A 13,607-nucleotide genomic window follows, 5' to 3' on the forward strand; every position below is an offset into this window, starting at 1 on the left:
TGATCCGCGTTGATCGAAACAGTTATTAGAATTTGATGAATGGTCAGAACGGTCGTTCTGAGCACCACGACCTCTACCACGTGATGTATTCTGTGAACCACCACGGCCTCCTCTAGACGAATTACCACTATTACGGTCATTCAAAGCAGGACAATCAAATTTAATGTGTCCCTCCTGTCTACAATAAGCACATTGATTGTACCCTAACGAAGATCTTTGGAAAGAGGAATCATTACGCGACTGCGATCGATTCGATTGCGACTGTGATCTATTCTGCTGAGACGCATTCTGATTAGAACGCGGCGGATATGCTTGTTGCAACAACACTTTAGTTTTCAGCTCTTTTGTCTTTTTATCAGCGCGGTCAGTTTCCTCTTTTTCTCTATTTTCGTAATATTGTGCCGTAGCCAGAATCTGAGCTGAGGTAGAAACGGCCCACGCACTTTCTGAATTCTTCAATTTATTGCACAAGTCGGGCAATAAGTTCGATACAAATTTATCCACAAACAGCCGTTGTCCACCCTCAGTACCCATATCCTGTCCACTATGATCAACGAATGTTTCCTCAAACCTCGTAAAGAAGTCTGAAACACTCTCATCTTTCTTCTGCTTACAGGCTGACAACTTGTCCCAATTTACCCTCATAGCTGGCATAAGCGTCTTCATTAACGTAATGATCCGCTGGGGAAGAAGTTCAATCAACTGATCGGGTTTAGTAGCAGCCGCTTGTCCAGCGTCTGCCGCTGTAATAGCAGCCCAATCACCACCTAATTCATTTGTGTGATCTTGGTGACGAATCTTGGCCCATACCGGTTGCGGTACGACATTGCCAAACAACATGTCGATATCGGCAAGATTCATTACCGTAGCATCTACGAGCTGCGATAATTCCTTATAATACCCAGCAGGATTTTTGCGAGGATCGGGCAAAGTTTGTTTCACCTGAAGCACTTCCGATCGTTTCCATGGGAGATGTATCCATATTCTCTGGAAATGTGCCGGAACTGGATGGGCAGCATTAGTATTATCAGCGGGTACCCAAACCGGCGGAACTTCACGCATAGGATATTGGCCAGACTCAGATTGTTGGCGTTCAAGATCCTCAACAAACAGTGCGTGAGGAATAGGAGCTAGACGAAAAGACAGCAACTGCTCGATAGCACGTCGGACATTAGTATCGACTATCAGTCCAGTAGCGAACTGAAGCCGAAGATTAGACAGGGCGGTCAGCACCTCGTCAGGCGCAACGGCCGCTATCTGATCATGTAAAAGTTTACACATTTCGTCAAACACATATCTCTGAGTCGGTATGTTGAATTGACTAAATGTTTCGAGAACAACTCGGGGTGGATTTCTCTGTGGATTGTCCATCCAACCCATCGCCATATTGTAGAGCGCAGCGCGTTCTCTATTAGCAGGAAGCTGGCTACGTCTCTGAGGACCATCAGAACCAGCAGACCCAAAAACAGGTCCGAGCGACTGAAAGAAGTTTGTCGCAATGGGAGAATTACGATTACGGGTAGAGGGACAAGAATAAGACACAGGACTAACAAGAGAAGGAGTAGAAGCAGTAGCAACAACAGGGGTTAACAACACAGGAGCAGTAGTGTGAGCAGGAGTATGTGGAAGCGGAGGAGCAGTAGGAATAGAAACAGGCACAGGAGCAGGAACAGTCGGAAGAGCGGGTGCAGGTTGAGGAACTGGTGGAGGAATAACAGGTGGAAGAACAGGTACGGCAGGGACCACAGGAGCTGCGGTACCCTGTACGTACGGAGGTGGCGACTTCATAAGATAGGACATTAAAGGATCCTCAACTGCCTCTTCCTTCTTATCCGACTCCGTAGGCAAAGCAGGATAGCATTTATCTATGGTCATACGTTGCAGCCTCTCAAACACTTCCTTATCCTTATCCTCCTTATCACGCTGAAACTGCTCAGCTTTCTTCACAATAGTAGCAACATTATCTCGCTCACTACGTTTATTCTGTCTGATCTCTTTCTGTCGGGCTTCTTTGCGCCACAACCGAAAGGCATCAAACATGGCCGGCCTAGATTTGCGTTCGAACAACTTTATTTCCAAATTATCTAAGATCGACGCTTCGAAGCTACCATGAGGTGGCCAACGAAGATCGCCGTCTTTCTTTGTATATTTTATCCAGTAATCGTTAAAAGCAATCGGGCCTAGCCCATGTTTGCTATATAGGTCATAAGTAGGAGTTCCAACCGGAGGTATCGGACACGAGTCCTCCAGCAGGGAATCCGCACCACAAGGTCTAAAGCAACTGAACAAAGTACTGCGACCAGGCATCTTGCACGCTAGCCGAGTTTCACAAACTTCAAGGGTTACGGGATTTACCAAGTCCCAGCAAGAACAAAACCCTCGGTCTTTGGCGGCTGCAGTCGTCAAACAAATACAACAACAAAGTACGCTTAGCAAAGTGTCACCGACAAAAACACTCACACAGCGTGTACAACAAAAACAAACACTAGTGTTTACAACAAAGACACTCGCTAAAGTGTCTACAACAAAAACACTCGCTAAAGTGTTTACAACCAAGGATTCTGGGAGCGACCCACAAATACTTAACTCAAAGATCAATGGCGTCCTCAGGAAGGCCCGTCAATCGTCTCGCTATACCAAGGTCTACGCCAGGCGCCAAAACAGGTCTACAGTCAGGGCAGCAGTCCGTCGCAGCCGTTAGGAGGCGGGAATCTTCGCGGGAAAAGTCTTCGGGCCACTTATTTCGACAACAGGATCGATGAAGCGGGGTGCACCTTCCCTCGGAGATTTCACACGAAGTTCCTCACGATCGTCGGGCTTGGACCGGTACCACTGATGCAGCCCCACGTTGGGCGCCAACTGAAGGACTGGGTTCTTTTGGACCCAGCGGTGCCAGGGCACAACACCTGAAACCTTCGTGGGTAACCTGCTCCGGCGTACAAGTCACAGAGACACGGGACACTTCCTTCGGCGTCAAAGAGTCAAGGTTTATTTACTGCAGGGAACACAGAAGTCACGACAAGCACAACACGTGCAACTTGGGGAGACTGCTTCAAATTGGTTTTGTGGATCGCTCCTTTTATACAGTTTTTACCCATAGGCTAACATTGAACACAAAGGTTTACAACTCAGTTCCCACATCTAGCTCCCAGAGGGGTCGCTTTGGTCGCTTTGAAACATACAAGGTCCGGAACATAAGTGCGGAAACATTTGGCGGTTCCCAACTGCAAAAACCCATCTTCCCACCATTAGCAAATTCCAATCAGCAGTAAAGTGGATCGAAACAGGAACGAAGACAGGTGCAGAGGAAGACGGAGACAGTGGGGAGATCGGAAAGGGTGTAAAAGGGGAGGTGTCGGGAGGCACGAGATACAGGCATCAAAGGGACGTGCCTAATGAGATGCACGGCTGAGACAATAAGTCCGTGCGGCAAGATGAGCCTCGAGCGGCGCCATCTGCCTTACAGTAGCAACCCCCTCGTCATAAAGACACTTTCAAAGAACATGTGTTTTCCGCAAATATCTTGGGAGTCCCAGGGTCGCGAAGCGGACAGCGTCCGTTCGCTGACTACTTGAGGGCAAGAGACAAAATGGATGCCGTATCTAAGATGGAACCCGTGGGTACAGATGAGAAACCCACGTAACAAACGAACGGTTTAAGTTAGCACAGCGAAACTGCGCACACTTACTAAACTCGTCATTTGCGGTTCATAGATACTAGACTCGACCATATTCGTGCGAGTCAAAAACACCACTTACGATTGTCACGGAACCTCAGGAGGAGCTGGTTCAGCTGGAGGAAATGGTGGCCACAGTCACCAGTGTGGAGACAAGGGAAGGAGTTGGGGGCCCGGACACAGCTCGATATGACCTGACCCAACAGGGTGAGTAACCAATAGAGACTGGGGGATGGGGGTTATGAGCACAATGGCACACATGCACAATCATGTGTAGCACACTGCACATGCACAATGGCTGTGGAACATGTCCCTGATACCCTTGGCAAACTGCAGCACACATACAAACACCAAGTAGGCCCCCAACCACCATATGCACATATGGGCCCCCTCCAAATCATCAACGACATAACATATCCATGCACATGTGATGAATCCAGAAAAGCAGCGGCTCTGTGAGACACACTGACTATAAAAGTGACACTGCATGACCGATAGCATGGCAGCAGCCAAAATACATGACATGTTGCACAATTTGACATGCAGGTGGCCCAGTATGGATCACATCCGTAAAGAAGCAGGTCACACTCTGACATATTATCTACATGCACTTCACAACCCATGCCGTCCAATACTCGCAGCAGACAAACAATGCACAAGGCCACAAAATCTGTTCAAGAGCACAAATAACCCAAGTCGCAAACATTTCAGCCCAAGAAAAGCTCACAATTCAAGGGCACACTGCCTCAAAGGGTCCACGAAATCAGATCTGCAGGGGTGACTCCCCCACAATGCAGCATGCTCACATAGCAATTACATGACATCAGCAATGACGGCAATGTGGTACAAAGTGCAACACCTACACCACAGGACAGAGGACACAACAGGCTCTGCTTGTGCTCAGTAACTGGCCACTCACATCTGGCATTCCCTGACACTGTGTGATGATAATGGACGGGTACTACCACACATCCATCATGTAGTCGAAAATCCCACTGTCTGCCATCAAATAGCCAGCTCCACCAAAACAGTCACAATGTGCATTGTCATGCAGTCTGTATGTAAATATCTGAAAGCGTCAACATACATAGGGAAACTCTGTTAACCCTCATCTCCCCTTAACATTGCAGAGTGGTGTGGCTCACCAGTTAGAGGCGGCAGACCCGGGAGCAGAAGTCGGCCGGGACCAGCGTTCAATTCCCGACGCGGCAAGGTGGTGGACTCGGGTCAGCGGACTCGATAATTCTCGCTTCGGTGCCTACTCTAATCTGGGGTCTCACTCGGCAACTCTGGGCATTAGCTTGCCTAATCTCCACAACGGCCCCCCCCCCAACGCCGGGGATGCCTGGCTCCACCCTGGGGACTCCCAGCAGGGACCATCCCACAGGGAAAGCCAGGACGGGTTCCCCAGCGTTGCACAGCGCCAGGAAACCTCCGGGTAGCAGCGCGCTTTACAAGTGCAAACATAATAATAATAATAAAGAGGGACAATCAACAGTTACTGCAGAATAGACCACAAACACCATCAGTGATGATGAAGAGGACAACCTGCACATATGTCCAGACACCCTCCAATGGATAATGGATAGCCTCCGCACCCCACCCCAGGAGCAGGGAAGCTCAGCTGCCTTGAGGTGACCCCACCACCTGTACAGACCACACAGCAGGAAATACACACCACCACGGCTGTCTCCCAGGACCCACATGAACAACACATGAAATTTCAAATCTGTGTGTTGGGTTGGCAGGTGGAGTAGGCTCATCAGCTGTGGGTGGGTTTCAAGCTCGTGGCAGCCAAATTCAATGCCATTCATGGGTGTCTGAGTCCCATCATGGACCACTTACAGTCAATAACGGACATATACTGTCCGCATCATGCTCTCTGACAATCCTTGGCTGACATCACTGGGGCCATTACTCGGATACAAGAACTGTCTAGTCAGACAGGCATCAGCGGTGACAGCGCAGAGTTGGCACAGATGCGCAGGTCAATGGAGACCATGGAGCAAATGGAAGCTGAAAGTATGGCTACCACTGCTGAACACCAGCGAGATGTAGCTTGGATCTTCCATGCCTTGTAGTTCATCATCTTGCCATTTCTGCCACTGAGCCATTCACAGATAACTGCAGTGGGAACTTTGACACACATCTCTGACCCCTGATGTGTCAGTGACAATGAAGAAGTATCAGAGGAGTAAGATGTGGATGGCAGATACTGTGTGAGGAAGGAGTTAGTGGCATCCACACCGCCAAATGGCCTGTCCCTGCCTGGTTCTGCTCTATACATCATGCCCTAGGACAACACCTTCCACTGACCCCAGAACACTCTGCGACATTCACCTGGACCCCGACATGGACTGCCATATCTTCACTGGTCCTGCTGCAGACTGCACTCTCCCTCTTCTACGTCAATTTTCAATCCCCAAAGGACTCTTGTTGGCCCACCACTGGGCATCCATGTAATGTGGGCTTGGATGGCCATTTAAATCTCCAGCTCTGTCATTCGCCAGAATGTGAATAAAACATTCGAAATCACATGACTATGTACACTCAAGTATAAAAGTATGGCTGGATGTAGAGACAATGAGTTCAAAAGAACATACACCCTGGTAAATTACATCAATGCACATGTTTAACCCTGAGCCACATGGCCAATTGGATGACTGTGAAGGTGAGTACTAGCTGTGTCCCCATTGCACATTGAAAACAATCTCGCAACCCCCCAACATAGGCAGACATCCATGTATTGAATACGGCTGTATGACCAAATCGGTAGCAGGCCAGAAGTGGTGTCCTCCATCCCATGTGACAACAGACCTTCACGTCGCATACCTACTCACACACATCTGTGTGGACACATTATGTTCTGATTTATAACATTGATCCACATGGTCAGAGGGTGGACATCATACTCACATTGCTGAAGACACGTAAGTGCACAGGTCTGGCAGCAACTGTCTCAAAACAATGTCTAGCTCACAGAGGTGGAGCTGTCAAAAGGGACTCACCCCCATTGTACATGCGTCAGTCAGTTCCTCCCTGTGTAGGGACGATGCTCATTGTGGCACATTATCTAATCAACACTCATCACAGTTCGACACCGGTGAAGTTGCGTAGACTTTACTGGCATTTGCGTGTCAGTACAGACAATGCAAGGGTCACAACATGCAGGGACATACTTAAGACACTTACACGCAGCATGGAAACATGTTAAGGTGCAAGAAATGGGGAAGCAAAAATGTACACAAAATCATTATGGATAGCAACTGTCTCAGCCCACCTTGCCTTGCTGGACGAGTCATGTGATATTTGGCGTCTGTCCATTGCCCCTTGTGAGGGGACACGACTCTCAGCCAATGGGGTCTGCATAGTGCTCTGCCACCGGACTGCAGCGACTGTCTGCTCTGCTGACAGTGATCAGGTGAAAGGGTCCGACAAGGTCACAGGTTGTGCTATGTAACCATGTGTGTACTCTCCCCCCAGCAGTATGTTCAAATTATTAACGTTGCCAAACAACGCTGTGCTGCTCCAACCATGGAACTGCAGCACCTTGCACAGGTGTGTGTACACACGCGTAGTTCCACGCACATGCATTCAGGGTCCAGACGAAGGCAAACATGTCAACAGCTGTGGTACACCTGTGCTGTGGGTGACAATCCGATGTGGCTGCAGGTACTTAGTTACTCATCCATGAATGCCAGCACAGCTTCATAGGCAATGTGTTCCAATAGTACGCTCTTGTCTGGTTCAAGGCATACCAGGGTGAACCAATCCATTAACTGGTCCGGGCAGATGAGCTCAGTCCACGCTGTTTCCCCAATCCGCAACACAGCCCAATAGGGGAACGCCTCGATGTGGTCACTGCACACGAGGAGTTGTGCAATCTCCCATGCACAACTGCCAGCACATACCCCAAAGACGATTGAATCCCACGCACGGCTATCCCGGTGACACACCTGTTCGTTGGCTAACAGGAGGCACACTGTCAGGTCATAATCCAATTCAGCTACTGTTGCGTTGGATAGGCAGACCTCCATGGGCCAATTGAATGCGCATGATCGACAGTGAAACCAGGGCTGAATAAAGGTGACGTAGGCAAGACAGAAACTCAGACGGAAACTGATTTGCAACACTGCCATTGGCAGGGATCGCAACGGATGCAGCATTCGTGCACGGTACAGTTCCACGTGACAGGGGTTGTGCATGTGCCCGAGAATGCCTGCTATTGCGTTTGTTGGTCTTGTGGCACCAACACTCCTCAGACCGGCAGCAGTTTGGTGGAAAAAATGCCACAGCTCTGGGCAATGAGTCGTATGTGTGTGCAACGTTTGGATGTATGGGTAGTTTTTGACCAGTGTGTCAAGGGCATCCCTTGCAGGTGTTGGTTATGCAGGGACAAGTGTGTATGGGCACGTTGGCTTTTCATTAGTGATGTTCGTGGGGTGGGAGTCATCTGAGGCTGGTATGATATCTCACGCAGGGTGTGCCACTCTCATTCAGGACCAAAGTCGGGGGGTTCGGTTGGCCTTCCGCCTTGTGTGTTTTGTGTTGAGACAAAAGAGCTTTCATTCCTAATATCAGTCTGACTACTGCTTGCATTTCCTAAATGCGATGTGGACTTCACACTAACTTTGATGCCAAGCCTGTGATTTGGGGTGCACAGATTTCAAGACACTCGCAGCTGTTGGCATGTTTGCATGAGCCCAGGGCCCGATTGGCCTTGCGCTCCTAGTTCAGTCTGTCTCTTTCTCTCTCTCTTTCTCTCTTTTTCTTTCTCTCACTCTCTCTCTGTCTCTCTCTCCCTGTCCTTTGATGAGGGCCTGACACACCTTCTTATCTTGGATATTTTCTTGCAGGCTGTGAGTCACAGATTGTCCAGGGATGCCCCGCCATGACTCTTCAAAATAATTGTTTGGAGACAAATTAGAAGGTGACATTTTGTTGGTTCTTTCAATGGAGAATGAATGAATCTGGATTTCAGTACTCCCTTGTATGTTGATTGTTGAAATTGTGCAACATCAGGCGGTGATTTTTTTCATGTTTTCGTGCCGTTGATGTGCAGTGTCTTGGTCCAGGGGAGGTGGGGGGCGCCCGGGGTGGGGCCCCGTGGGGGTGGTGGTGGTCCTGGGGGTGGTGCCGGTGGGTGTTGTGGCCCTGTTGGATGTCCGGCCCGACTGGTCAGTGGCTCCATGGCATCTGTTGTACTTCTGGTGTGGCTGTGGGCTGGGCTCCCTTTTCTGGTGAAGGCTGTTGTCCGACTTTGCATGAGGTCAGAGCAGGTGTTAGTTTCCTGCTGCTAACGCGTCTTTTGGCATGTTTTGTGGTCTTTTCGCCGATCTGACTGGTCGTGGAGAATGTTGCAGAGTAGTGTTGCCGTGGCTTTTGGCACTATTCTGCATCTCATTAGCGATAGTTGCGGGAGTCATCTGTGGCGATGTTTTTTGCGGCTGCCATCACAAGTAAACTGGTGCTATGGGCTGTTAGCACTTGCTTGTGAATGGGGTTTTAAATTTATGGCGACTTTGCCGGCGATGAAGTGCCAATAACTCGGCGATAACTCCTTGAGAATATGCCCCATAGTGAAATTTTAGGAAAATCACGTAATCCCCAGGTGGTTTTAAAATAAAATGTGCAAAATAATCAAGTGCTCTTTCATGTAACGCTGTTTCAGGAAAAAAGCCTTAAATCAGTCACATTTAAGCTATATAAAAATGGCATTAGGTAAAAAAAAATCTTATTGATATGTGCCACAATTTCGAGATTTTAAGGTCTGGTCATTGAGCACCAATAAAAATTACTATATATTATAATCTCCGCAATGAAGGCAGAGATGTGATATATTATGCTGTTCGGTAGTACTTTGCTATATTCTATAGTACACTGAGCCTGCAAAGAAAAAGTTAAAAGACCCTGTTTCCGCTGCTCCCCTAGGCGCATCCTGGCTAATTAACAATAAGGCAGGCTCTCAAACAGTGTGGCAAGACAAGAGACAGAAATTCCGTTCAGCAAAAAATTGACTACCTCGCACAACAGCACCGCATGGCTGCTGTGCATTTATCAGACTCACGTGATTATTGGAAGTCAAGCATTGACGTCTCATTGACCGCCACGTGCACTCTGGACAGTATTGGCAGATTCAATCCCTGCAGCAGGACGGTTGATTTTTAGTTTGTGAATGGCCTGGAGCTATCGCTAAATCCTGAAATAAGATACAGAAAATAAAAATGGCAAATGTGCAGGTGGGATCGGTGTTTTAAAAAGTGTTAAATAATGTATCCAAACAGATAATGTTCACGTTTTTGGAGGGACTGGTTGATAAACGCCTGCACTTTGGACACTGAACAGCTGCCTCGTAACTCTGTTGCCAATAATTAAAAAATAAAGATGCCGTTCAATAAAGCTATAACATAGTATTTTGGATTCTCAAGGGATGAATACATAGCAAACATTTCAATTAAAAAGAAAAAAAATCGAACTCTCATATGCCAATGCTAGGAAGAAATGTACCGTGTTCATTTATATCTGCTTCTCATTGGCTAGAATATTGTATTTCAGTAATATACAACAGCTTCACAAATGAAGATTCCGACTCAGGTAGACCCAATGCAGGAATTACTTTAACAACGTTCTTTTTCTGAGAACCTGGGACACTTTTGTGCCACATGGCATTTTGTGTGGTTCTGGGCTCTTGGCAAGTGACCGACTTGCCAGAGCAGCAGTTCAATGTGAAGATATGAGATGCACGGAAACTTCATTAGAGACAAAGTTGTTCCCTCTGCATCACATACAAGTCCAAGGTTCTAGCTTCTTTAGGTAACAAGTTGAACATAACTGTATAATACCATCTCTGTAGGTGATAACATTTAACTATAGTTTCTATATAATTTACTATTGAACATCCTCTACACACAGCAGGAAAGAATTGGAGACAAATTAGAATGTGCCATTTTGTTTGGTGTTTCAATGGAGAATGAATGAATCAGGATTTCAGTACTCCCTTGTACGTTGATTGTTGCAATTGTGCGACATCAAGCGAATTTTACAACATCAATCACCTATCCGCTGCAAGGTGGAAAATGCTCCCCTGGTGGAGCATTATACCAATCTCAAACATTCAGGAAAGAGACATGATATTGTGGGTTATTGAATTTGTCAAACCATGCAAAAGAAAACCTAATGCAGACCAGGTTTTGACCTTAAAAGAAAACCGCTGGAACTGTCATACTGATAATATAACCAATGGTTTGAATACAGCTGTAGAATGACACACTCTGACCTGTATGTTGTACCATTTGGGGCCTTTGCCTTGTATATAATGCCAAGTATCCATTCAACTCTATCACTGGATGGATTTGCATCTACCCTTCAGTTGTTACACAACTGTTTTCATCATTTCACAGGTGTATAGCTTTTCTTTATTCTATGTCTTTAATGGATGTGACTTATTCGATCATTGTGTCTGTATAGGGGTCATTCAACATATGAAAACACCGTCTTGAAGATGGTCTAACAGATGCATTCACCACATAGATTGAAACATCGACAACTGCACCCATTTTCTTTGTGATTTTTCATCATAGTTCAAGTTCAAGTTCAAGTTCGGGTATTTGTATAGCGCACTGCTCACCCAGAGGGACTCAAGGCGCTTGAGTAAGGGGTTCATTATTTGTCGAATAGCCAGGTTTTAAGTTCTTTTCTGAAGGAGATGTGGTTTTGAGTAAGGCGGAGGTGAGTTGGGAGTGAGTTCCAGGTCTTGGCAGCAAGGAAGGAGAAGGATCTGCCACCCATGGTGGATCTTCGGATGCGCGGGACAGCGGCGAGGGCTTGATTGGCCGATCTTAGTTGGCGGTTGGGATTGTAGAAGGGCAGTCGAGTGTTGAGGCGTTCGGGTCCTAGATTGTAGAGGGCCTTGTGTGCGTGGGTGAGAAGGCGGAATGTAATTCTTTTGTTGACGGGAAGCCAGTGGAGGTCTTTTAGGTGTCCGGTGATGTGATCACGGCGAGGGATGTCTAATATGAGTCTCGCTGATGCGTTTTGGTTGCGTTGGAGTTTTTTCTGTAATTTTGCAGTGATTCCGGCGTATAGTGTGTTACCATAATCCAGTCGACTCATGACCAGTGCGTGGGTGACAGTCTTTCTTGTCTCGAGGGGGATCCAACGGATGATCTTTTTGAGAATGCGAAGTACGTTGAAGCAGGAGGATGAGACTGCGTTGACTTGTCTGGACATCGAGATAGAGGAGTCTAGGATGAAGCCGAGGTTACGTGCGTGGTCTGTGGTTGTGGGTGCTGTGCCCAGAGCGGAAGGCCACCAAGAGTCGTCACAGGCAGAGGGGGAAGATCCTAGGATGAGCACCTGCCTTTTCACAAGATAAATCCCAGGTGGAGGGGTGAGTTCAGAGCTTAGAAACTCCACTGACGTCAGTTAGTGGGAGGGACCTTATAGCAGATGAACACACCGCTTGTCCTGTACCAGAGCCTCTGCCGACTGTTCCAGAGCCCTTCCTTCCAACAGAGAATATCGTGCCTGGGACAGAAGAGACCATAGCGGTGCCAAAATTGTGCAGGCTTGACAGCTGCACCGAATAAGGTTTCCCTCATGGTTTGGGGGCATTAGTTCACCGAGTTGTCCTCTGCCCTGTGGGTTGAATCCTCCACAGAGACCCTGTTTGCCACCAGAAATGCCTTTTTCTCATGCAAAAACCTGCTCCAATTACCATAATAACTGTAGTAGGTGTGCATGGGATCCTGTAACCTGTGTTTGGTGTACATTTACTGTAAAACCTGTGTTAGGAGAGCAGATGCGCTGTGCCTAGGTGTTTACTGTAGGGATTGAAAGATTTAACCTACATACTCTGCCTGTCAGGCTGTCAGTAGCATAAAACCAAGAAAGCCAGTAACCTCAAAGATCAGCCAGCAGGGATGATGGCATGTAGAGAGCCCACTTCCTTCCCTGGGAGCAACCTCACACTGAGGAACACAAACACCACTGTGCAGGGGAGCACCCCAGGGAAAAAGGGAAATGGAGAAAACAATAAACGCTACAGTTTTGGTTTGGTGTCTTGACTACACCTGGTAGGAAGAGCCACCCAGCTTTAGTCAAAATCTTTCATTGGTAAACTGTATAGAAAAGAAACAACAAGAAAACAAACCTGAGATGGAGGGATTACAATAAAACCGTTCATACAGCATACCCCCTTGCTAAGTGCCCCAGGACCCCTCACTCACTTCATCGAACCGCAATGGCTCCGGAGTACAAAGAACCAAGGACCTAGAGTACTGTACAGGGTGCATACATATTATCAGGAAGAAGAACCTCCTGTCCCAATATTCTACCGGAAAGATGAGAGGCTGTTCAAGTCATAGCGCCTTCGTGATAGTTTTGAGAAATGCAGGTGCATGGTGTGAGGCACTGCAAAGTTCCGCCTGCACTCCTTACTGTAGCCGTAGTCACTATTCAATTCACATTGAGCACAAAACTACACAGCAACAGAAAGTAAACAGCCCCCGAGTCCGGGAGACTGCTAATCCAAAATTGAGTCGGAATTACGGGAGGAGAGCATACAGGCCACACCCCCGCGAGGATACCTAAATACACAAAAGGGTGTCCGCACCCTCTAGTCAACTGGGTAAAATGAACACCAGTTTCCCTGGTGACAGGAAAGTAACAGTGATGGGGCCAGAATCAGCATGGATCTGGAAATGGCAATAATCAAACTCAGGAATGTTGGTGGAAACCAGCGCTCAAACCTCCAGCGGGAAACACCATACGCTTAACGCTGCTTCCATAGGATAATCAAGAAGTTTGTCAAGCCCCGTTCTCAGGAAAGGGAGGGTCTATAAATCCGTCGAATAGCCAGGCGGCTCCTGCTGCAGTAAGCGGGTCGATGTCCCTTGGCCTTCTGGGATTTGTAGTTTTTTAGAACCAGCAC

Source organism: Lissotriton vulgaris, chromosome 8 (assembly GCF_964263255.1).
Source record: "Lissotriton vulgaris chromosome 8, aLisVul1.2, whole genome shotgun sequence".
Taxonomy (NCBI): Eukaryota; Metazoa; Chordata; class Amphibia; order Caudata; family Salamandridae; genus Lissotriton; species Lissotriton vulgaris.